The sequence below is a fragment of the Chlorocebus sabaeus genome, unplaced genomic scaffold, assembly GCF_047675955.1.
Source record: "Chlorocebus sabaeus isolate Y175 unplaced genomic scaffold, mChlSab1.0.hap1 unalloc_scaffold_95, whole genome shotgun sequence".
Taxonomy (NCBI): Eukaryota; Metazoa; Chordata; class Mammalia; order Primates; family Cercopithecidae; genus Chlorocebus; species Chlorocebus sabaeus.
Genome location: NW_027328314.1, coordinates 716,807 through 740,939, shown reverse-complemented (window position 1 = coordinate 740,939; position 24,133 = coordinate 716,807).

The window sequence follows — 24,133 nt, the reverse complement described above, 5'->3', positions numbered from 1 at the left end:
AGAAGCGTTCTGAGAAACTGCTTTGTGCCCTTTAATTCGTCTCACAGAGTTACAGCTTTCCTCTCAAGTAGCCTTTCGCGAAGACTGCTCTTCTGGAATTTGCAAAGTGATATTTGGAAGCCCATAGAGGGCTATGGTGAAAAAAGAAATATCTTCAGTTACAAACTGGGAAGAAGCTTTCTGAGAAACTGCTCTGTGTTTTGTTAATTCATCTCAAAGACTTACAGCTTTACCCTCAAGAAGACTTTTGTCAAGACTGTTCTTGTTTAATTTTCAAAGAGATATTTTTAAGCCTATATAGGGCTACGGTGAAAAAAGAAATATCCTAACATAAAAACTGGAAAGAATCTTTCTGAGAAACCGCTTTGTGTTCTGTTAATACATCTCACAGAGCTACAGCTTTTCCCTCAAGAAGCCTTTCGCTAAGACTGTTCTTGTGGAATTTGCAAAGTCATATTTGTAAGCCCAGAGATGGTTATGGTGAAATTGGAAATATCTTCAGTTAAAAATTGGAAAGAGGCTTTCTTAGAAACTGCTTTGTGATCTGTTAATTCATCTCAAAGAGTTACAGCTTTCCCCTCAAGAATCCTTTCGATAAGAGTGTTCTTCTGGAATTTGCAAAGTGATATTTGGAAGCCCTTAGATGGCTATGGTGAAAAAAGATATATCTTCAGTTAAAAACTGAAAAGAAGGTTTCTGAGAAACTGCTTTTTGATATATGACTTCCACTCACTGAGTTACAGCTGTATTTCGTAGAGCTGTTTGCTAGCCTAATTTCTGTGGAATCTGAGAACTGTAATTTCGGATCAATTTGAAGACTATAGGGCCAAAGGAAATATCCGCTGCTGAAAGTGCGGATATTATTTTCTGAACTTTCTGAGAAACTTCTTTGTGATCTGTGAGTTCACCTCAAAGAGTTACAGCTTTCCCCAAAAGAAGCCTTTCGCTAAGACAATTCTTGTGGGATTTGAGAAGTGACATTTGGAAGCCCATCGAGGGCTATGGTGAAAAAGGGAATCGCCTAAGATGAAAACTGAAAAGAAGCTTTTTGAGAAACTGCTTTGTGTTCTGTTAATTCATCTCACAGTATTACAGCTCTACCCTCAAGAAGCCCTTCACTAAGACTGTTCTTGTCGAATTTCCAAAGAGATATTTGGAAGCCCATAGAGCGCTATGTTGAAAAAGGAAATATCTTCAGTTAAAAACTGGAGAGAAGCTTTCTGAGAAACTGCTTTGTGTTCTGTTAATTCATACACAGAGTTACAGCTTTCCTATCAAGAATACTTTCGCTAAGACTGTTCTTGTGGAGTTTACAAAGTGATATTTGGAAGCCTATAAAGGAGTACGGTTAAAAAGGAAATTTCCTCACATAAAAACTGGAAAGAAGCTTTCTGAGAAACTGCTTTGTGTTCTGTTAATTCATCTCACAGAGTTACAGCTTTCCCCTCAAGAAGCCTTTCCTAAGACCGTTCTTGTGGAATTTACAAAATGATATTTGGAAGCCAGAGAGGTCTAAGGTGAAATAGGAACTGTCCTCAGATAAAAACTTAAAAGAAGCATTCTGAGAAACTACTTTGTGTTCTGTTAATTCATCTCACAGGGTTAAACCTTTCCCCTCAAGAAGCCTTTCGCTAAGACTGTTCTTGTGGAATTTTCAAAGTGATATTTCGAAGCACATAGGGGGCTATGGAGTAAAAGGAAATATCCTCGGATAAAAACTGGAAAGAAGGTTTCGAAGAAACTGTTTTGTGTTCTGTTAATTCATCTGACAGAGTTTCAGCTTTCCCCTCAAGAAGCCGTTCGCTAAGACTGTTCTTGGGGAATTTGCAAAGTGATATTTGAAAGCCCGTAGAGGGCTATGGTGAAAAAGGAAATACCTTCTGTTAAAAACTGGAAAGAAGCTTTCTGAGAAACTGTTTTGTGTTCTGTTAATTCACCTCACAGAGTTACAGCTTTCCCCTCTAGAAGCCTTTCGCTAAGACTGTTCTTGTGGAATTTGCAAAGTGATATTTGTAAGCCCATAGAAGTCGATGGTAAAAAAGAAAATATTCTATGATAAAAACTGAAAAGAAACTTTCTGAGAAACTGCTTTGTGTTTTGTTATTTCATCTCACAGAGTTACAGGTTTCCCCTCAAGAAGGCTTTCACTAAGACAGTTCTTGTGGAATATGCAAAGTGATATTTTTAAGCTCATAGTGACCTATAGTGAAAAAGGATGTATCTTCAGTTAAAAACTGAAAAGAAGCTCTCTGAGAAACTTCTTTGTGATATATGACTTCCACTCACTGAGTTAAAGCTGTATTTCGTAGAGCTGTTTGGCAGCCTTATTTCTGTGGAATCTGAGAACTGTTATTTCAGATCCCTTTGAAGACTGTAGGGCCAAAGGAATATCCGCCGCTAAAAGTTAGAAATAAGCTTTCTGAGAAACTTCTTTGTGATCTGCGAATTCATTTCACAGAGTTACAGCTTTCACCTCAAGAAGCCTTTCACTAAGGTTATTCTTGCACAATTTGAAAAATGATATTTGGAAGCCAATAGACGGCTATGGTGAAAACGAAATATCCTCAGATAAAAACTGGAAAGAAGCTTTCTGAGAAACTGCTTTGTGTTCTTTTAATTTATCTCACAGACTTACAGCTTTCCCCTCAAGAAGTCTTTCGCTAAGACTCTTCTTGTGGAATTTGAAATGTGATATTTGGAAGCCCATAGAGCGCTATGGTGAAAATGAAATATCTTCAGATAAAAACTGTAAAGAACATTCCTGAGAAACTGCTTTGTATTCTGTTAATTCACCTAACAGAGTTACAGCTTTCCACTCTAGAAGTCTTTCGCTAAGACTGTTCTTGTTGTATTTTCAAAGTGATATTTTGAAGCCCATAGAGGGCTACAGTGAAAAAGGATATAGCTTCAGTTAAAAACTGAAAGAGGCTCTCTGAGAAACGGTTTAGTATTATGTGACTTCCACTAACTGAGTTACAGCTGTATTTCCTAGAGCTGTTTGATAGCCTTATTTCTATGGAATCGGAGAGCTGTTATTTTGGATCCCTTTGAAGACTATAGGGCCAAAGGAAATATCTGCCGCTAAAAGTGAGAAAGAAGCTTTCTGAGAAACTTCTCTGAGATCTGTGAATTCATCTCACAGAGTTACAGCATTCCACTCAAGAAGCCTTTCGCTAGGACTGTTCCTTTTGAATTTGCAAAGTGATATTTGGAAGCCCACAGACGGCTGTGGTGAAAAGGGAAATATCTTCAGTTAAAAAATGGAAAGAAGCTTTCTAAGAAACTGCATTGTGTTCTGTTAATTCATCTCAAAGAGTTACAGATTTTCCCTCAAAAAGACTTTTGCTAAGACTCTTCTTGTGTAATACTCATAGTGATATTTGTAAGCCCTTAAAGGGCTATGGTGAAAAAGGAAATATCCTAAGATAAAAGTTGAAAAGAAGCTTTCTGAGAAACTGCTTTGTGTTCTGTTAATTCACCTCACAGAGTTACAGCTTTCCCCTTAAGAAGCCTTTTGGTAAGACTGTTCTTGTGGAATTTGCAGAGTGGTATTGGTAAGCCCATAGAGGGTTATGGTGAAAAAGGAAATATCCTAAGATAAAAACTGAAAAGAACTTTTCTGAGAAACTGCTTTGTGATATGTGATTTCCACTCACTGAGTGAGAGCTATATGTCGTAGAGCTGTTTGCTAACCTTATTTCTGTGGAATCTGAGAAGGGATAATTTGGTTCCCTTTGAAGACTATAGGGCCGAAGGAAATATCCACCATAAAAGTGGGAAAGAAGCTTTCTGAGAAACTCCTTCCTGATCTGTGAATTCATCCCACAGAGTTACAGCTTTCCCCTGAGGAAGCCTTTCGCTATGACTGTTCTTGTGGAATTTGCAAAGTGACATTTCGAAGGCCATAGAGAGCTATGGTGAAAAGGAAATATCTTCGGTTTAAAACGGGAAAGAAGCTTTCTGAGACACTGTGTTGTGTTCTGTTAATTCATCTCACAAAGTTACAGCTTTCCCCTAACGAAGCCTTTCCTTAAGACTGTTCTTGTCGAATTTGGGAAGTGATATTTAGAAGCCTACAGAGGTCTACGGTGAAAAAGGAAATAGCCTAAGATAAAAACTGAAAATAAGCTTTCTGAAAAACTGCTTTGTGTTCTCTTAATTCATCTCACAGAGTTACAGCTTTCCTCTCAAGAAGCCTTTCACTGAGACTGTTCTTGTGCAATTTAGAACGTGATATTTAGAAGCCCATAGAGGGCTATGGTGAAAAAGGAAATATCCTCCGTTAAAAACTGGAAAGAAGCTTTCTGAGAACCTGCTTTGTGTTCTGTTAATTCATTTCACAGACTTACAGCATTCCCCCAAGAAGCCTTTCGCTAAGAATGTTCTTGTGGAGTTTGCAAAGTGATATTTGGATGCCCAAAGAGGGCTATGGTGAAAAAGGAAATAACTGCCGTTAAAAACTGGAACGAAGATTTCCGAGAAAATGCCTTGTGTTCTGTTAATTCGTCTCACAGAGTTACAGCTTTCCCGTTAAGAATCCTTACCCTAAGACTGTTCTTGTGGAATTTGGAAGGTGATATTTAGAAGCCTACAGTGGTCTACAGTGAAAAAGGAAATAGCCTAAGGTAAAAACTGAAAATAATCTTTCTGAGAAACTGCTTTGTGTTCCGTTAATTCATCTCACAGAGCTATAGATTTCGCTCAAGAAGCCTTTCACTAAGACTGTTCTTGTGGAATTTAGAACGTGATATTTAGAAGCCCATAGAGGGCTATGGTGAAAAAGGAAATATCCTCCGTTAAAAACTGGAAAGAAGCTTTCTGAGAAACTGCTTTTTGTTCTGTTAATTCATCTCACAGTGTTACAGCTTTCCCCTCAAGAAGCTTTTCGCTAAGACTGTTCTTGTGGGATTTGCAAAGTGATATTTGGAAGCCCAGAGAGGGCTACGGTGAAAAAGGAATTATCTTCCGTTAAAAACTGGAAAGAAGCTTTCTGAGAAACTGCTTTGTGTTCTCTAAATTCATTTCACATACTTACAGCTTTTTCCTCAAGAAGCCTTTTGCTAAGACTGTTCTTGTGGAATTTTCAAAGTGATATTTGGAAGCCCATAGAGGGCTTTGGTGAAAAAGGAAATATCTTCCGTTAAAATCTGGAAAGAAGCTTTCTGAGAAACTGCTTGTGTTCTGTTAATTCATCTCACAGAGTTACAGCTTTCCCCTCAAGGAGAACATTACTAAGTCTGTTCTTGTGGAATTTGCAAAGTGATATTTAGAAGCCCATATAGGGCTATGGTTAAAAAGGAAATATCTTCAGTTGAAAACTGGAAAGAAGCTTTCTGAAAAACTGCCTTGTGTTCTGTTAATTCATCTCACAGAGTTACAGCTTTCTCCTCAAGAAGCCTTTCACTAAGGCTGTTTTTGTGGAATTTTCAAAGTGATATTTGGAAGAACATAGAGGACTATAGTGAAAAAGGAAATATCCTAAGATAAAAACTGAAAAGAAGCTTTCTTAGAAACTGCTTTGTGTTCTGCTAATTCATTTCACAGAGTTACAGCTTTCCCCTCAAGAATCCTTTCGCTAAGACTGTTCTTGTGGAATTTGCAAAGTGATATTTGGAAGCTCATAGAGGGCTATGGTAAAAAAATGAAATATCTTCAGTTAAAAACTGGAAAGAAGCTTTCTGAGAAACTGCTTTGTGTACTATTAATTTATCTCACAGAGTTACAGCATTCCCCTCAAGAATCCTTTCGCTAAGACTGTTCTTGTGGAATTTGGAAAGTGATAATTAGAAACCATAGAGGGCTATGGTTGAAAAGGAAATATCTTCCATTAAAAATCGGAAAGAAGCTTTCTGAGAAACTGCTTTGTGTTCTCTTATTTCATCTCACAGAGTTACTGCTTTCCCCTCGAGAATCCATTCATTAAGAATGTTCTTGTGGAATTTGCAAAGTGATATTTGGAAGAACATAGAGGGCAATGTTGAAAAAGGAAATATCCTACGATAAAAACCGAAAAGAAACTTTCGAGAAACTGCATTGTGTTCTCTTAACTCATCTCACGGAGTTATAGCTTTCCCCTCAAGAAGTCGATCACTAAGACTGTTCTTGTGGAGTTTGCAAAATGATATTTGGAAGTTCATAGAGGGCTATGTGGAAAAAGGAAATATCTTCAGTTAAAAACTGGATAGAAGCTTTCTGAGAAACTGCTTTGTGTTCTGTTAATTCATCTCACAGAGTTACAGCTTTCCCCTTAAGAAGCCTTTCCCTAAGGCTGTTCTTGTGAAATTTGGAAAGTGATATTTAGAAGCCCATAGAGGTCTATGGTGAAAAAGGAAATAGCCTGAGATAAAAACTGAAAATAAGCTTTCGGAGAAACTGCTTTGTGTTCTGTAAACTCATCTCACAGAGTTACAGCTTTCTCCTCAGGAAGCCTTTCGCTAAGACTGTTCCTGTGGAATTTGCAAAGTGATATTTGGAAGCCCATAGAGTGCTAGGATGAAAAAGGAAATATCCTAACATAAAAACTGAAAAGAAACTTTCTGAGAAACTGCTTTGCGTTCTGTTAATTCATTTCACAGAGTTACAGCTATCCCCTCAAAAAGCCCTTTGCTAAGGCTGTTCTTGTGGAATTTGCAAAGTGGTATTTGGAAGGCCTTCGAGGGCTATGGTGGAAAAGGAAATATCTTCAGTTAAAAACTGGAAAGAGGCTTTCGGAGAAACTGCTTTGTGTTCTGTTAATTCATCTCACAGAGTTACAGCTTTCCCCTCAAGAAGACTTTCGCTAAGCCTGTTCTTGTGGAATTTGCAAAGTGATACTTGGAAGTCCTTAGAGAGCTATGGTGTAAAAGGAAATATCTTCACTTAAAAACTCGAAAGAAGCTTTCTGATTACAGCTTTTCCCTCAAGAAGCCTTTCGCTAAGACTGTTCCTCTAGAATTTGCAAAGTTATATTTGGAACTCCTAGAGGACTACGGTGAAAAAGGAGATATCTTCAGTTAAAAACTGGAAAGGAGCTTTCTTAGAGACTGCTTTGTGTTCTGTTAATTCATCTCACAGAGTTACAGCTTTCCCCTCAAGAAGCCTTTCTGTAAGACTGTTCTTGTGGAATTTGCAAAGTGATATTTAGAAGTCCATAGAGGGCTATGTTGAAAAAGTAAATATTTTCCGTTAAAAATTGGAAAGAATCTCTCTGAGAAACTGCTTTGTGTTCTGTTAATTCATGTCACAGAGCTACAACTTTCCCCTCAAGAAGTCTTTCGCTAAGACTGTTTTTGTGGAATTTGCAAAGTGATATTTGGAAGCCCATAGTGGGTTGTGGTGAAAAATGAAACATCTTCAGTTAAAACCTGGAATATAGCTTTCTGAGAAACAGCTTTGTCTTCTGTTAATTCATCTCACAGAGTTACAGCTTTGCCCTCAAGAAGCCTTTCGCTAAGACTGTTTTTGTGGAATTTGCAAAGCGATATTTGGAAGCCCATAGAGGGCTCTGGTGAAAAAGGAAATATCCTAAGATAAAAACTGAAAAGAAGCCTTCTAAGAAACTGCATTGTGTTCTGTTAATTCATCTCACAGAGTTACAGCTTTCTCCTCAAGAAGCCTTTTGCTAAGACTCTTCTTCTGGAATTTCTAAAGTGATATTTGGAAGCCCAAAGCGGGCTATGGTGAAAAAGGAAATATCCTAAGATAAAAACTGACATGAACTTTTCTGAGTAACTGCTTTGTGATATGTGACTTCCACTCACTGAGTGAGAGCTATATGTCGTAGAGCTGTTTGCTAACCTTATTTCTGTGGAATCTGAGAAGGGATAATTTGGTTCCCTTTGACGACTATAGGGCCAAAGGAAATATCCGTCATAAAAGTGGGAAAGAAGCTTTCTGAGAAACAGGTTTCTGATCTGTGAACTCATCCCACAGAGTTACAGCTTTCCCCTGAGGAAGCCTTTCGCTATGACTGTTCTTGTGGAATTTGCAAAGTGACATTTCGAAGGCCATAGAGAGCTATGGTGAAAAGGAAATATCTTCGGTTTAAAACGGGAAAGAAGCTTTCTGAGACACTGTGTTGTGTTCTGTTAATTCATCTCACAAACTTACAGCTTTCCCCTAACGAAGCCTTTCCCTAAGATTGTTCTTGTCGAATTTGGGAAGTGATATTTAGAAGCCTACAGAAGTCTAGGGTGAAAAAGGAAATAGCCTAAGATAAAAACTGAAAATACGCTTTCTGAAAAACTGCTTTGTGTTCTCTTAATTCATCTCACAGAGTTACAGCTTTCCTCTCAAGAAGCCTTTCACTGAGACTGTTCTTGTGCAATTTAGAACGTGATATTTAGAAGCCCATAGAGGGCTATGGTGAAAAAGGAAATAGCCTCCGTTAAAAACTGGAAAGAAGCTTTCTGAGAACCTGCTTTGTGTTCTGTTAATTCATCTCACAAACTTACAGCTTTCCCCTAACGAAGCCTTTCCCTAAGACTGTTCTTGTCGAATTTGGGAAGTGATATTTAGAAGCCTACAGAAGTCTAGGGTGAAAAAGGAAATAGCCTAAGATAAAAACTGAAAATACGCTTTCTGAAAAACTGCTTTGTGTTCTCTTAATTCATCTCACAGAGTTACAGCTTTCCTCTCAAGAAGCCTTTCACTGAGACTGTTCTTGTGCAATTTAGAACGTGATATTTAGAAGCCCATAGAGGGCTATGGTGAAAAAGGAAATAGCCTCCGTTAAAAACTGGAAAGAAGCTTTCTGAGAACCTGCTTTGTGTTCTGTTAATTCATCTCACAAACTTACAGCTTTCCCCTAACGAAGCCTTTCCCTAAGACTGTTCTTGTCGAATTTGGGAAGTGATATTTAGAAGCCTACAGAAGTCTAGGGTGAAAAAGGAAATAGCCTAAGATAAAAACTGAAAATACGCTTTCTGAAAAACTGCTTTGTGTTCTCTTAATTCATCTCACAGAGTTACAGCTTTCCTCTCAAGAAGCCTTTCACTGAGACTGTTCTTGTGCAATTTAGAACGTGATATTTAGAAGCCCATAGAGGGCTATGGTGAAAAAGGAAATATCCTCCGTTAAAAACTGGAAAGAAGCTTTCTGAGAACCTGCTTTGTGTTCTGTTAATTCATCTCAAAGAGTTACAGCTTTCCCTTCAAGAAGCCTTTCGCTAAGACTGTTCTTGTGGAATTTGCAAAGTGATATTTGGAAGCCCGTAGAGGGCTATGGTGAAAAAGGAAATAACTTCAGTTAAAAATTGGAAAGAAGCTTTCTGAGAAACTTCTTTGTGTTTTGTTAATTCATCTCACAGAGTTACAGCTTTCCCCTCGAGAAGTCTTTCACTAAGACTGTTGTTGTGGAATTTGCAAAGTGATATTTGGAAGCCCAGCGAGGACTATGGTGAAAAAGGAAATATCTTCAGTTAAAAACTGGAAAGAATCTTTCTGAGAAACTGCTTTGTGTTCTGTTAATTCATTTCACAGACTTACAGCTTTTCCCTCAAGAAAACTTTCGCGAAGGCAGTTCTTCCGGAGTTTGCAAAGTGATATTTGGAAGCCCATAGAGGGCTTTGGTGAAAAAGGAAATATCTTCCGTTAAAAACTGGAAAGAAGCTTTCTGAGAAACTGCTTTGTGTCTTGTTAATTCATCTCACAGAGTTACAGCTTTCTCCTCAAGAAGACTTTCGCTAAGACTGTTCTTGTGGAATTTGCCAAGTGATATTTGGAAGCTCATAGAGGGTTACGGTAAAAAATGAAATATCTTCAGTTAAAAATGGAAAGAAGCTTTTTGAGAAATTGCTTTGTGTACTATTAATTTATCTCACAGAGTTACAGCGTTCCCCTCAAGAATCCTTTCGCTAAGACTGTTCTTCTGGAATTGGAAAGTGATATTTAGAAACCTTAGAGGGCTATGATGAAAAAGGAATTATCTTCCATCAAAAATCGGAAAGAAGCTTTCTGAGAAACTGCTTTGTGTTCTGTTATTTCATCTCACAGAGTTACTGCTTTCCCCTCGAGAAGCCATTCATTAAGAATGTTCTTGTGGAATTTGCAAAGTGATATTTGGAAGAACATAGAGGGCTATGTTGAAAAAGTAAATATCCTACGATAAAAACCGAAAAGAAACTTTCGGAGAAATTGCATTGTGTTCTCTTAACTCATCTCACGGAGTTATAGCATACCCCTCAAGAAGTCGATCACTAAGACTGTTCCTGTGGAGTTTGCAAAATGATATTTGGAAGTTCATAGTGATCTGTGGGGAAAAAGGAAATATCTTCAGTTAAAAACTGGATAGAAGCTTTCTGAGAAACTGCTTTGTGTTCTGTTAATTCATCTCACAGAGTTGCAGCTTTCCCATTAAGAAGCCTTTACCTAAGGCTGTCCTTGTGGAATTTGGAAAGTGATATTTAGAAGCCCATAGAGGTCTATGGTGAAAAAGAAAATAGCCTGAGATAAAAACTGAAAATAAGCTTTCGGAGAAACTGCTTTGTGTTCTGTTAATTCATCTCACAGAGTTACAGCTTTCTCCTCAAGAAGCCATTCACTAAGACTGTTCCTGTGGAATTTGCAAAGTGATATTTGGAAGCCCTTAGAGTGCTAGGGTGAAAAAGGGAATATAATAACATAAAAACTGAAAAGAAGCTTTCTGAGAAACTGCTTTGCGTTCTGTTAATTCATTTCACAGAGTTACAGCTATCACCTCAAGAAGCCCTTTGCTCAGGCTGTTCTTGTGGAATTTGCAAAGTGGTATTTGGAAGCCAATCGAGGGCTATGGTGGAAAAGGAAATGTCTTCAGTTAAAAACTGGAAAGAGGCTTTCGGAGAAACTGCTTTGTGTTCGTTAATTCATCTCACAGATTTACAGCTTTCCCCTCAAGAAGACTTTCGCTAAGCCTGTTCTTGTGGAATTTGCAAAGTGATATTTGGAAGTCCTTAGAGGGCTATGGTGTAAAAGGAAATATCTTCAGTTAAAAACTCGAAAGAAGCTTTCTGACTACAGCTTTTCCCTCAAGAAGCCTTTCGCTAAGACTGTTCTTGTGGAATTTGCAAAGTTATATTTGGAAGCCCATAGAGGGCTATGGTTAAAAAGGAAATATCTTCGGTTGAAAACTGGAAAGAAGCTTTCTGAGAAACTGCTTTGTGTTCTGTTAATTCATCTCACAGAGTTACAGCTTTCCCTCAAGAAGTCTTTCGCTAGGAATGTTCTTGTGTCATTTCGAAAGTGGTATTTAGAAGGCCAGAGAGGGAAATGGTGAATAAGGAAATATTTTCCGCTATAAACTGGAAAGAAGCTTTCTGAGAACGTGCTTTGTGTCCTGTTAATTCATCTCACAGAGTTACATCTTTCTCCTCAAGAAGACTTTCGCTAAGACTGTTCTTGTGGAATTTGCAAAGTGATTTTAGAAACCCATAGAGGGTTAGGGCAAAAAGGAAATATTCTAAGATAAAAACCGAAAATAAGCTTTCTGAGAAACTGCATTATGTTCTCTTAATTCAACTCACAGAGTTATAGTTTTTCCCTCAAGAAGCCGTTCACTAAGATTGTTCCTGTGGAATTTTCAAGGTGATATTTGGGAGCCCATAGAGGGCTATGAAGAAAAAGGAAATATCTTCCGTTAAAAACTGGAAAGAATGTGTTTTAGAAACTGCTTTGTGTTCTGTTAATTCATCTCACAGATTTACAACTCTCAAGATGCCTTTCGCTAAGACTGTTCTTGTGGAATTTGCAAAGTGATATTTGGAAGCCCATAGAGGGCTACGTTTAAAATGGAAATATCGTAAGATAAAAACCGAAAAGAAGCTTTCTGAGAAACTGTTTTGTGTTCTGGTAATTCATCTCACAGGGTTACACCTTTCTCCTCTAGAAGCCATTCTCTAAGACTGTTCTTGTGGAATTTGAAAAGTGATATTTCGAAGCCCATGGGGGCTATGGTGAAAAAGGAACTATCTTTCGTTAAAAACTGGAAACAAGATTTCTGAGAAACTGCTTTGTGTTCTGTTAATTCATCTCACAGAGTTACAGCTTTCCCCTCAAGAAGCCTTTCGCTAAGGCTGTTCTTGTGGAATTTGCTAAGTGATATTTGGAAGTCCATAGAGGGCAATGGTGAAAAAGGAAATATGCTAAGATAAAAACTGAAAAGAAGCTTTCTGAGAAACTTCTTTGCGTTCTGTTAATTGATATCACAGAGTTACAGCTTTCCCCTCAAGAAGCCTTCCGCTAAGGCTGTTCTTGTGGAATTTGCAGAGTGATATTTGGAAGCCTATAGAGGGCAATGGTGAGAAAGGAAATAACCTCACTTTAAAACTGGAAAGAAGCTTTCTGAGAAACTGCTTTGTGTTCTGTTAATTCATCTCACAGAGTTACAGCGTTCTCCTCAAGAAGCCTTTCGCTAAGTCTGTTCTTGTGGAATTTGAAAAGTGATATTTGGAAGCCCATAGAGGTCTATGGTGAAAAAGGAAATGTCCTAAGATAAAAACTGAAAAGAACCTTTCTGAGAAACTGCTTTGTGTTCTGTTAATTCATCTCACACGGTTACAGCTTTCCCGTCAAGAATCCATTCACTGGACTGTTCTTGTGGAATTTGCAAAGTGATATTGCAAGCCGATAGAGGGTTATGGCGAAAAGGGAAATATCCTAAGATAAAAACCGAAAAGAAGCTTTCTGAGAAACTGCATTGTGTTATCCTAATTCATCTCACAGAGTTTTAGCTTTCCCCTCAAGAAGTCATTCACTGAGACTGCTCCTGTGGAATTTGCCAGGTGATATTTCGAAGCCCTTATAGGGCTACTTTGAAAAAGGAAAACCTTCCGTTAAAAACGGGAAAGAATCTTTCTGAGAAACTGCTTGATGTTCTGTTAATTCATCTCACAGAGCTAGAGCTTTCCCCTCAAGAAGCCGTTCACTAAGTCTGTTCCTGTGGAATTTGCAAGGTGATAGTTGGAAGTCTATAGATGGCTACGGTGAAAAAGGAAATATGTTCCGTTAAAAACTGGAAAGAATCTTTCTGAGAAACTGCTTTGTGTTCTGTAAATTCATCTCACAGAGTTACAGCTTTCCCTTCAAGATGCCTTTCGCTAAGGCTGTTCTTGTGGAATTTGCAAAGTGCTGTTGGGAGCCACTAGAGGGTTATGGCGAAAAAGGAAATATCCTAAGATAAAAACCGAAAGGAAGCTTTCTGAGAAACTGCATTGTGTTTTGTTAATTCATCTCACAGAGTTACAGCTTTCCGCTCAGGAAGCCTTTCGCTAAGAGTGTTCTTGTGGTATTTGCAAAGTGATAATTAAAGTCCATAGAGGGCTATGGTTAAAAAGGAAATCTCTTCCGTTAAAAACTGGAAAGAAGCTTTCTGAGAAACTGCTTTTTGTTCTGTTAATTCATCCCACAGAGTAACAGCTTTCACCTGAAGAAGCCTTTCGCTAAGACTATTCTTGTGGAATTTGCAAAGTGATAGTTGGAAGCCCATACAGGGCTATGGTAAAAAAGGAAATCAATTCCGTTGAAAACTGGAAAGAAGCTTTCCGAGAAACGGCTCTGTGTTCTCTTAATTCATCTCACAGAGTAACAGCTTTCCCCTCAAGGAGCCAATCGCTAAGACTGTTCTTGTGGAATTTGCAAAGTGATATTTGGAAGCTCATGGAGGGTTATGGTGAAAAAGGAAATATATTCAGTTAAAAACTGGAAAGAAGCTTTCTGAGAAATGGCTTTGTGTTCTCCTAATTCATTTCACAGAGTTACAGCTTTCCCCTCACGAAGCCTTTCGATAAGACTGTTCTTGTGGAATTTGCACAGTGATATTTGAAGCCCATAGTGTGCTATGGTGAAAAAGGAAATCTCTTCTGTTAAAAGGGGAAAGAAGCTTTCTGAGAAAATGCATTGTGTTCTGTTAATTCATCTCACAGAGTTACAGCTTTCCCCTCAAGAAGCCTTTCGCTAAGACTGTTCTTGTGGAATTTGCAAAGTGATATTTAGAAGCCCATAGAGGGCTATGGAGAAAAAGGAAATATATTCAGGTAAGAACTGGAAAGAAGCTTTCTGAGAAACGACCTTGTGTTCTCTTAATTCATCTCACAGAGTTACAGCATTCCCCTCAAGAAGCCTATCGCTAAGACTGTTCTTGTGGAATTTGTAAAGTGATATTTGGAAGCCCATCGAGGGCTAAGGTGAAAACGGAAATATCCTAAGATGAAAACCGAAAACAAGCTTTCTGGGAAACTGTGTAGTGTTCTGTTAGTTCATCTCACAAAGTTACAGCTTTCCCCTCAAGAAGCCGTTCACTAAGACAGTTTTTGTGGAATTTGCAAAGTGATATTTGGAAGTCCTTAGAGGGCTATGGTGTAAAAGGAAATATCTTCATTTAAAAACTCGAAAGAAGCTTTCTGATTACAGCTTTTCCCTCAAGAAGCCTTTTGCTAAGACTGTTCTTGTGGAATTTGCAAAGTTATATTTGGAAGCCCATAGAGGGCTATGGTTACAAAGCGAATATCTTCAGTTGAAAACTGGAAAGAAGCTTTCTGAGAAACTGCTTTGTGTTCTGTTAATTCATCTCACAGAATTACAGCTTTCCCTCAAGAAGTCTTTCGCTAGGAATGTTCTTGTGTCATTTCGAAAGTGGTATTTAGAAGGCCAGAGAGGGAAATGGTGAATAAGGAAATATTTTCCGCTATAAACTGGAAAGAAGCTTTCTGAGAACGTGCTTTGTGTCCTGTTAATTCATCTCACAGAGTTACAGCTTTCTCCTCAAGAAGACTTTCGCTAAGACTGTTCTTGTGGAATTTGCAAAGTGATTTTAGAAACCCATAGAGGGTTAGGGCAAAAAGGAAATATTCTAAGATAAAAACCGAAAATAAGCTTTCTGAGAAACTGCATTATGTTCTCTTAATTCAACTCACAGAGTTATAGTTTTTCCCTCAAGAAGCCGTTCACTAAGATTGTTCCTGTGGAATTTTCAAGGTGATATTTGGGAGCCCATAGAGGGCTATGAAGAAAAAGGAAATATCTTCTGTTAAAAACTGGAAAGAATGTGTTTTAGAAACTGCTTTGTGTTCTGTTAATTCATCTCACAGATTTACAACTCTCAAGATGCCTTTCGCTAAGACTGTTCTTGTGGAATTTGCAAAGTGATATTTGGAAGCCCATAGAGGGCTACGTTTAAAATGGAAATATCGTAAGATAAAAACCGAAAAGAAGCTTTCTGAGAAACTGTTTTGTGTTCTGGTAATTCATCTCACAGGGTTACACCTTTCTCCTCTAGAAGCCATTCTCTAAGACTGTTCTTGTGGAATTTGCAAAGTGATATTTGGAAGCCCATAGAAGGCTATGGTGAAAAACGAATTATACTAAGATAAAAACCGAAAAGAAGCTTTATGAAAAACTGCTTTGGTTTTGTTAGTTCATCTCACAGTGTTACAGCTTTCCCCCCAAGAAGCCATTCACTAAGACTGTTCTTGTGGAATTTGGAAAGTGATATTTGGAAGCCAATAGAGGGCTATGGTGTAAATTGAAATATCTTCCGTAAAAAACTGGAAAGAAGCTTTCTGAGAAACTGCTTTGTGTTCTGTTAATTCATCTCACAGTATTACAGCTTTCCTCTCAAGAAGCCTTTCCCTAAGACTGTTCTTGTGGGATTTGCAAACTGATATTTTGAAACCAATAGAGGGCTATGGTGAAAATGGAAATATCCTAAGATAAAACAGAAAACAAGCTTTCTGAGAAACTGCTTTGTGTTCTGTTAGTTCATCTCACAGAGTTACAGATTCCCTCTCAAGAAGCCTTTCGCGAAGGCTGTTCTTGTTTTATTTGCAAAGTGATATTTGGAAGCCCATAGAGGGCTATGGTGAAAAAGGAAAAATCTTCCGTTAAAACCTGGAAAGAATGTTTCTGAGAAACTGCTTTGTGTTCTCTTAATTCATCTCACAGAGTTACAGCGTTCCCGTCAAGAAGCCGTTCACTAAGTCTGTTCCTGTGGAATTTGCAAGGTGATAGTTGGAAGTCTATAGATGGCTACGGTGAAAAAGGAAATATGTTCCGTTAAAAACTGGAAAGAATGTTTCTGAGAAACTGCTTTGTGTTCTGTTAATTCATCTCACTGAGTTACAGCTTTCCCCTCAAGAAGCCTTTAGCTAAGACTGTTCATGTGGAATTTGCAAAGTGATATTTGGAATCCCATACAGGGTTGTGGTGAAAAAGTAATTATCCTATGATAAAAACTGAAAAGAAGGATTCTCAGAAACTGTTTTGTGTTCTGTTAATTCATCTTACAGACTTACAGCTTTCCCCTCAAGAAGCCTTTCGATAAGACTGTTCTTGTGTAAATTACAAAGTGATATTTGAAACCCCTAGAGGGCTATGGTGAAAATGGAAATATCCTAAGATAAAAACCGAAAAGAAGGTTTCTGAGAAACTGCTTTGTGTTCTGTTAGTTCATCTCACAGAGTTACAGCTTTCCCCTCAAGAAACCTTTCGCTAAGACTGTTCTTGTGGAATTTGCAAAGTGATATTTGGAAGCCCCTAGAGGGCTATGGTGAAAAAGGAAATATCTTCCGTTAAAAATAAGAAAGAAGATTTCTGAAAAATTGTTTTGTGTTCTTTCAATTCATCTCACAGAATTACAGCTTTCCCCTCCAGAATCCTTTCGCTAAGACTGTTCTTGTGGAATTTGCAAAAGGTTTTTGGAAGCCCTTAGAGGGCTATGGTGAAAAAGGAAATATCCTAAGAAAAAAACTGAAAAAAACTTTCTGAGAAACTATTTTGTGTTCTGTTAATTCATCTCAAAGAGTTACAGTTTTTCCCTCAAGAAGCCTTTCGCTAAGTCTGTACTTGTGGAATTTGCAAAGTGATATTTGGAAGCCCATAGTGGGCTATGTTGAAAAAGGAAATATCTTCGGGTAAAAACTGGAAAGAAGCTTTATGAGAATCTGCTTTGTGTTCTGTTAATTCATCTCACAGTTACAACTTTCCCATCAAGAAGCCTTTCGCTAAGACGTTTCTTGTGAAACTTGCAAAGGTATATTTGGAAGCCCATAGAGGGCAATGGAATAAAAGGAAATATCCTCCGTTAAAAACTGGAAAGAAGCTTTCTGAGAAACTGCTTTGTGTTCTGTTAATTCATCTCACAGAGTTACAGCTTTCCCCTCAAGAAGTCGTTCACTAAGACTTTTCTTGTGGAATTTGCACAGTGATATTTGGAGGCCCATTGAGGGCTATGGTGAAAAAGAAAACATCCTAAGATAAAAACTGAAATGAAGCTTTCTGTGAAACTGCTTTGTGTTGTGTTAATTCATCTCACAGAGTTACAGCTTTGCCCTCAAGAAGTCGTTCACTAAGACAGTTCTTGCGAAATTTGCAAAATGATATTTGGAAGCCCATAGAAGGCTATGGTGAAAATGGAAATATCCTAAGATAAAAACCGAAAAGAAACTGTCTGAGAAACTGCTTTGTTTTGTGTTAGTTTATCTCACAGAGTTACAGCTTTCCCCTCAAGAAGTCGTTCACTAAGGCTGTTCTTGTGAAATTTGCAAAGTGATATTTGGAAGCTCATGGAAGGCTATGGTGAAAATGAAAATATCTTCCGTTAAAAACTGGAAAGAAGCATTCTGAGAAACTGCCGTGTGTTCTGTTAATACATCTCCCCGAGTTACAGCTTTCCCCTCAAGAACCCTCTCGCTAAGGCTGTTCTTGTGGAATTTGCAAAGTGATATTTGGAAGCCCTTAGAAGGCTATGGTGAAAAAGGAAATATCCACCGTTACAAACTGGAAAGAAGATTGCTGAGAAACTGCTTTGTGTTTTGTTTATTCATCTCACAGAATTACAGCTTTTCCCTCAGAAACCTTTCGCTAAGATTGTTCTCGTAGAGCTTTCAAAGTGATATTTGGAAGCCCATATAGGACTACGGAGAAAAAGGAAATATCCTCCGTTAAAAACTTTAAAGAAGCTTTCTGAGAAACTGCTTTATGTTCTGTTAATTCATCTCACAGAGTTACAGTTTACCCTCAAGCAGCCGTTCACTCAGACTGCTCTTGTTGAATTTGCAAAGAGATATTGGAAGCCCATAGAGGGTTATGGCAAAAAAGGAAATATCCTAACATAAAAACCGAAAAGAAGCTTTCTGAGAAAGTTCTCTTAATTCATCTCACAGAATTACAACATTCCCCTCAAGAAGCCATTCACCTAGACTGTTCCTGTGGAGTTTGCAAGGTGATAGTTGGATGCCCATACAGGTCTACGGAGAAAAAGGAAATATGTTGCGTTAAACACTTGAAAGAATCTTTCTAGGAAACTGCTTTGTGTTCTCTTAATTCATCTCACCGAGTTACAGCTTTCCCCTCAAGAAGCCTTTCGCTAAGACTGTTCATGTGGAATATGTAAAGTGATATTTGGAATCCCATAGAGGGCTATGGTGAAAAAGGAAATATCCTAAGGTAAAAACTGAAAAGTAGGTTTCTGAGAAAATGTTTGTGTTCTGTTAATTCATCTTACAGAGTTACAGCTCTACCCTCAAGAAGCCTTTCGCTAATACTCTTCTTCTGGAATTTGCAAAGTCATATTTGGAAGCCCATAGAGGGCTTTGGTGAAAAAGGAAATATCCTAAGATAAAAAACGAAAAGAAGGTTTCTGAGAAACCGCTTTGTGTTCTGTTAGTTCATCTCACAGAGTTACATCTTTCCCGTCCAGAATCCTTTCGCTAAGACTGTTCTTGAGGAACTTGCAAAATGTTTTTGGAAGGCCATAGAGGGCTATGCTGAAAAAGGAAATATCCTAAGATAAAAACTGAAAAGAAGCTTCCTGAGAAACTGCTTTGTGTTCTGTTAATTCATCTCAGAGAGTTACGGCTTTCCCTTCAAGAAATCTTTCACAAAGACTGTTCTTGTTTAATTTGCAAAGTGATATTTGGAAGACCATAGAGGGCTATGTGGAAAAAGGAATTATAGTAAGATAAAATCCGTAAAGAAGCAATTTGAGAAACTGCTTTGTGTTCTGTTAATTCATCTCAGATAGTTACAGATTTACCCTCAAGAGGCCGTTCACTAAGACTGTTCTTCTGAAATTTGGGAAGTGATATTTAGAATCCCACAGAGGGCTATGGTGAAAAAGGAAATATTTTCCGTTAAAAACTGGAAAGAAGGTTTCTGAGAAACTGCTTTGTGTTCTGTTAATCCATCTCACAGAGTTCCAACATTTCCCTCTAAAAGCCTTTCGCTAAGGCTGTTGTTGTCGAATTTGCAAAGTGATATTTGGAAGCCCATAGAGGGCTATGGTGAAAAAGGAAATATCTTCAGTTAAAAACTGGAAAGAAGCTTTCTGAGAAACTGCCATGTGTTCTGATAATAGACCTCACCTAGTTACAGATTTCCCCTCAAGAAGACTTTCGCTAAGACTGTTCTTGTGGGATTTGCAAAGTGATATTCGGAAGCCCATAGAGGTCTATGGTGAAAAAGGAAATATCGTAAGATAAAAACTGAAAAGAAGCTTTCTGAGAAACTGCTTTGTGTTCAGTTAATTCATCTCACATAGTTAAAACTTTCCCCACAGGAAGCCTTTCGCTAAGGCTGTTCTTGTGAAACTTGCAAAGTGATATTTGGAAGCCCATAGAGGGCTATGGAATAAAATGAAATATCCTCCGTTAAAAACTGGAAAGAAGCTTTCTGACAAACTGCTTTCTGTTCTGTTAATTCATCTCACAGAGTTACAGCTTTCCCCTCAAGAAGCCGTTCACTAAGACTTTTCTTGTTGAATTTGCATAGTGATATTTGGCGGCCCATAGAGGGCTAGGGTGAAAAAGAAAACATCCAAAGATAAAAACTGAAATGAAGCTTTCTGTGAAACTGCTTTGTGTTCTGTTAATTCATCTCACAGAGTTACAGCTTTCCATTCAAGAAGTCGTTCACTAAGACTGTTCTTGTGAAATTTGCAAAATGATATTTGGAAGCCCATAGAGGACTATGGTGAAAATGGAAATATCCTAAGATAAAAACCGAAAAGAAGCTGTCTGAGAAACTGCTTTGTGTTGTGTTAGTTTATCTCACAGACTTACAGCTTTCCCATCAAGAAGTCGTTCACTAAGACTGTTCTTGCGGAATGTGCAAAGTGATATTTGGAAGGCCATAGAAGGCTATGGTGAAAATGAAAATATCTTCCGTTAAAAACTGGAAAGAAGCATTCTGAGAAACTGCCGTGTGTTCTGTTAATACCTCTCACCGAGTTACAGCTTTCTTCTCAAGAAGCCTTTCGCTAAGACTGTTCTTGTGGGATTTGCAAAGTGATATTTGGAAGCCCGTAGACGGCTACGGTGAAAAAGGAAATATTTTGCGTTAAATTCTGGAAAGAATGTTTCTGAGAAACTGCTTTGTGTTCTGTTAATTCATCTCACAGAGTTACAGCTTTCCCCTCAAGAAGACTTTCGCTAAGACTGTTCATGTGGAATTTGCAAAGTGATATTTGGAATCCCATAGAGGGCTATGGTGAAAAAGGAAATATCCTAAGGTAAAAACTGAAAAGTAGGTTTCTGAGAAAATGTTTTGTGTTCTGTTAATTTATCTTACAGAGTTACAGCTTGACCCTCAAGAAGCCTTTCGCTAATACTGTTCTTCTGGAATTTGCAAAGTGATATTTGGAACCCCTATAGCGCTATGGTAAAAATGGAAATATCGCAAGATAAAAAATGAAAAGAAGGTTTCTGAGAAACTGCTTTGCATTCTGTTAATTCGTCTCACAGATTTACAGCTTTCCCCTCCAGAATCCTTTCGCTAAGACTGTTCTTGTGGAATTTGCAAAATGTTTTTGGAAGCCCATAGAGGGCTATGCTCAAAAAGGAAATATCCTAAGATAAAAAATGAAAAGAAGCCTTCTGAGAAACTGCTTTCTGTTCTGTAAATTCATCTCAGAGAGTTACAGCTTTCCCCTCAAGAAGTCTTTCACAAAGACTGTTCTTGTGTAATTTGCAAAGTGATATTTGGAAGACCATAGAGGGCTATGTTGAAAAAGGAAATATAGTAAGACAAAATCCGAAAAGAAGCTTTCTGAGAAACTGCTTTCTGTTCTGTTAATTCATCTCAAAGGGTTACAGTTTTCCCTCATGAGTCCGTTCACTAAGACTGTTCTTCTGAAATTTGGAAAGTGATATTTAGAATCTCATAGAGGGCTGTGGTGAAAAAGGAAATATTTTCCGTTAAAAACTGTAAAGAAGCTTTCTGATAAACTGCTTTGTGTTCTGTTAGTTTAACTCACAGAGTTACAGCTTTCCTTTCAAGAAGCAGTTCACTGAGACAATTCTTGTGAAATTTGCAAAGTGATATTAGAAAACTCACAGAGGGCTATGGTGAAAAAGGAAATATCTTCCGTTAAAAACTTGAAAGAAGCTTTTTGTGAAACTGCCGTGTGTTCTGTTAAAGCATCTCACTGAGTTACAGCTTTCCCCTCAAGAAGGCTTTCGCCAAGACAGTTCTTGTGGGATTTGCAAAGTGATATTTGAAAGCCCATAGAGGGCTACGGTGAAAAAGGAAATATCTTTCGTTAAAAACTGGAAAGAAGATATCTGAGAAACTACTTTGTGTTCTGTTAATTCATCTCACAGAGTTACAGTTTTCCCCTCCAGAAGTCTTTCGCTTACACTGTTCTTGTGGAATTTGCAAAGTGATATTTGGAATCCCATAGAGGGCTATGGTGAAAAAAAAAAAATATCCTCCATTAAAAACTAGAAAGTAGATTGCTGAGAAACAGCTTTTTGTTCTGTTAATTCATCTCACAGAGTTACAGCTTTCCCCTCCAGAAGCCGTTCACTAAGACTGTTCTTGTGGAATTTGCAAAGTGATATTTGGAAGCCCACAGTGGGCTATGGTGAAAAAGGAAACATCCTAAGACAAAAACTGAAAAGAAGCTTTCTGAGAAACGACTTTGTGTTCTGTTAATTCATCTCACAGTGTTACTGTTTTCCCCTCCAGAAACCTTTCGCTAACACTGTTCTTGTGGAAATTGCAAAGTGATATTTGGAAGCCCAGAGAGAGCTATGGTGAAAAAGGAAATACCTTCAGTTAAAAAATGAGAAGAAGCTTTCCGAGAAACTGCTTTGTGTTCTGTTTATTCATCTCAAAGAGTTACAGCTTTCCCCTCAAGAAGCCTTCCGCTAAGACTGTTTTTGAGCAATTTCCAAAGTGATATGTGGAAGCCCATAGACGGCTATGGTGAAAATGGAAATATCCTAAGATACTAACCGAAATGAAGCTGTCTGAAAAACTGCTTTGTGTTCTGTTAGTTCATCTCACAGAGCTACAGCTTTCCCCTAAAGAAGCCGCTCACTAAGACTGTTTTGTGAAATTTGGAAAGTGAAATTTGGAAACCCATAGAGGACTATGGTGAAAAAGGAAATATGTTCCGTTAAAAACTGGAAAGAAGCATTCTGAGAAAGTGCCGTGTGTTCTGTTAATACGTCTCACTGAGTTACAGCTTTCCTCTCAAGGAGCCTTTCGCTAAGACTGTTCTTCTGGGATTTGCAAAGTGATAGTTGGAAGCCCATAGATGACTATGTTGGGAAAGGAAATATCTTCCGTTAAAAACTGGAAAGAAGATTTGTGCGAAAATGCTTTGTGTTCTGTTAATTCATCTCACAGAGTTAGAGCTTTCCCCTTAACAAGCCTTTCGCTAAGACTGTTCTTGTGAAATTTGCAAAGTGATATTTGGAAGCCATTAGAGGGCTATGGTGAAAAAGGAAATACCTTCAATTAAAAACTAGAAAGAAGCTTTCTGAGAAACTGCTTTGTGTTCTGTTAATTCATCTCAGTGTGTTACAGCTTTCACCTCAAGAAGCCTGTCGCTAAGATTCTTCTTGTGGAACTTCCAAAGTGATATTTGGAAGCCCTTAGAGGGCTATGGTGAAAAAGAAATATCTTCCGTTAAAAACCGGAAAGAAGATTTCTGAAGAACTTCTTTGTGTTCTGTTAATTTATCTCACAGAGTTACAGCTTTTGCCTCAAGAATCCTTTTGCTAAGACTGTTCTTTTGGCATTTCCAAAGTGATATTTGGAAGCCCATAGAGGGCTATGGTGAAAAAGGAAATATCTTCCGTTAAAAACTGGAAAGAATCTTTTTGAGAAACTGCTTTGTGTTCTGTTAATTCATCTCACAGAGTTACAGCTTTCTCCGCAAGAAACCGTTCACTAAGGCTGTTCTTGTGGAGTTTGCAAAGTGATATTTGGAAGCCCATAGAGGGCTATATTGAAAAAGGAAATATGCTATGATAAAAACTGAAAAGAAGGTATCTGAGAAACTGCTATGTGTTCTGTTAATGATCTCACAGAGTTACAGCTTTCCCTTCAAGAAGCCTTTCGCTAAGTCTGTTCTTGTGGATTTTGCAAAGGGATATTTGGAAGCCCATAGAGGGCTGTGGTGAAAAAGGAAGGATCTCAGGTAAAAAACTGGAAATAAGCTTTCTAAGAAACTGCTTTGTGTTCTCTTAATTCATCTCACAGAGTTACAGCTTTCCCTTAAAGAAGCCTTTGGCTAACGCTGTTCTTATGGAATTTGGAAAGTGATATTTGGTAGTCCTTAGAGGACTATGGTGAAAAAGGAAATATCTTCCGTTAAAAACTGGAAAGAAGCTTTCTGAGAAACTTCTTTGTGTTCTGTTAATTCATCTCACAGAGTTACATCTTTCCCTTTAATAAGCCGGTCGCTAAGACTGTTCTTGTGGAATTTGCAAAGTGATATTTGGAAGCACATAGAGGACTGTGATGAAAAAGAAAATATCTTCCGTTAAAAACTGGAAAGAAGCTTTCTGATAAACTGCTTTGTGTTCTGTTAATTCATCTCACAGAGTTACAGCTTTGCCTTCAAGAATCCTTTCTCTAAGTCTGTTCTTGTGGAATTTGCAAAGTGATATTTGGAAGCCCCTAGAGGGCTATGACTGAAAAGGAAATATCTACCATTAAAAACTGGAAAGAAGCTTTCAGAGAAACTCTTTGTGTTCTGTTAATTCATCTCACAGAGTTACTGCTTTCCCGTCAAAGAGCCTTTCGCTAAGATTGTTCTTTTGGAATTTGCAATGTGATATTAGGAAGCCCATAGAGGGCTAAGGTGAAATAGGAAAGATCTTCCGTTAAAAACTGGAAAGAAGCATTCTGAGAAACTATTTTGTGTTCTGTTAATTCATTTCACAGAGTTACAGCTT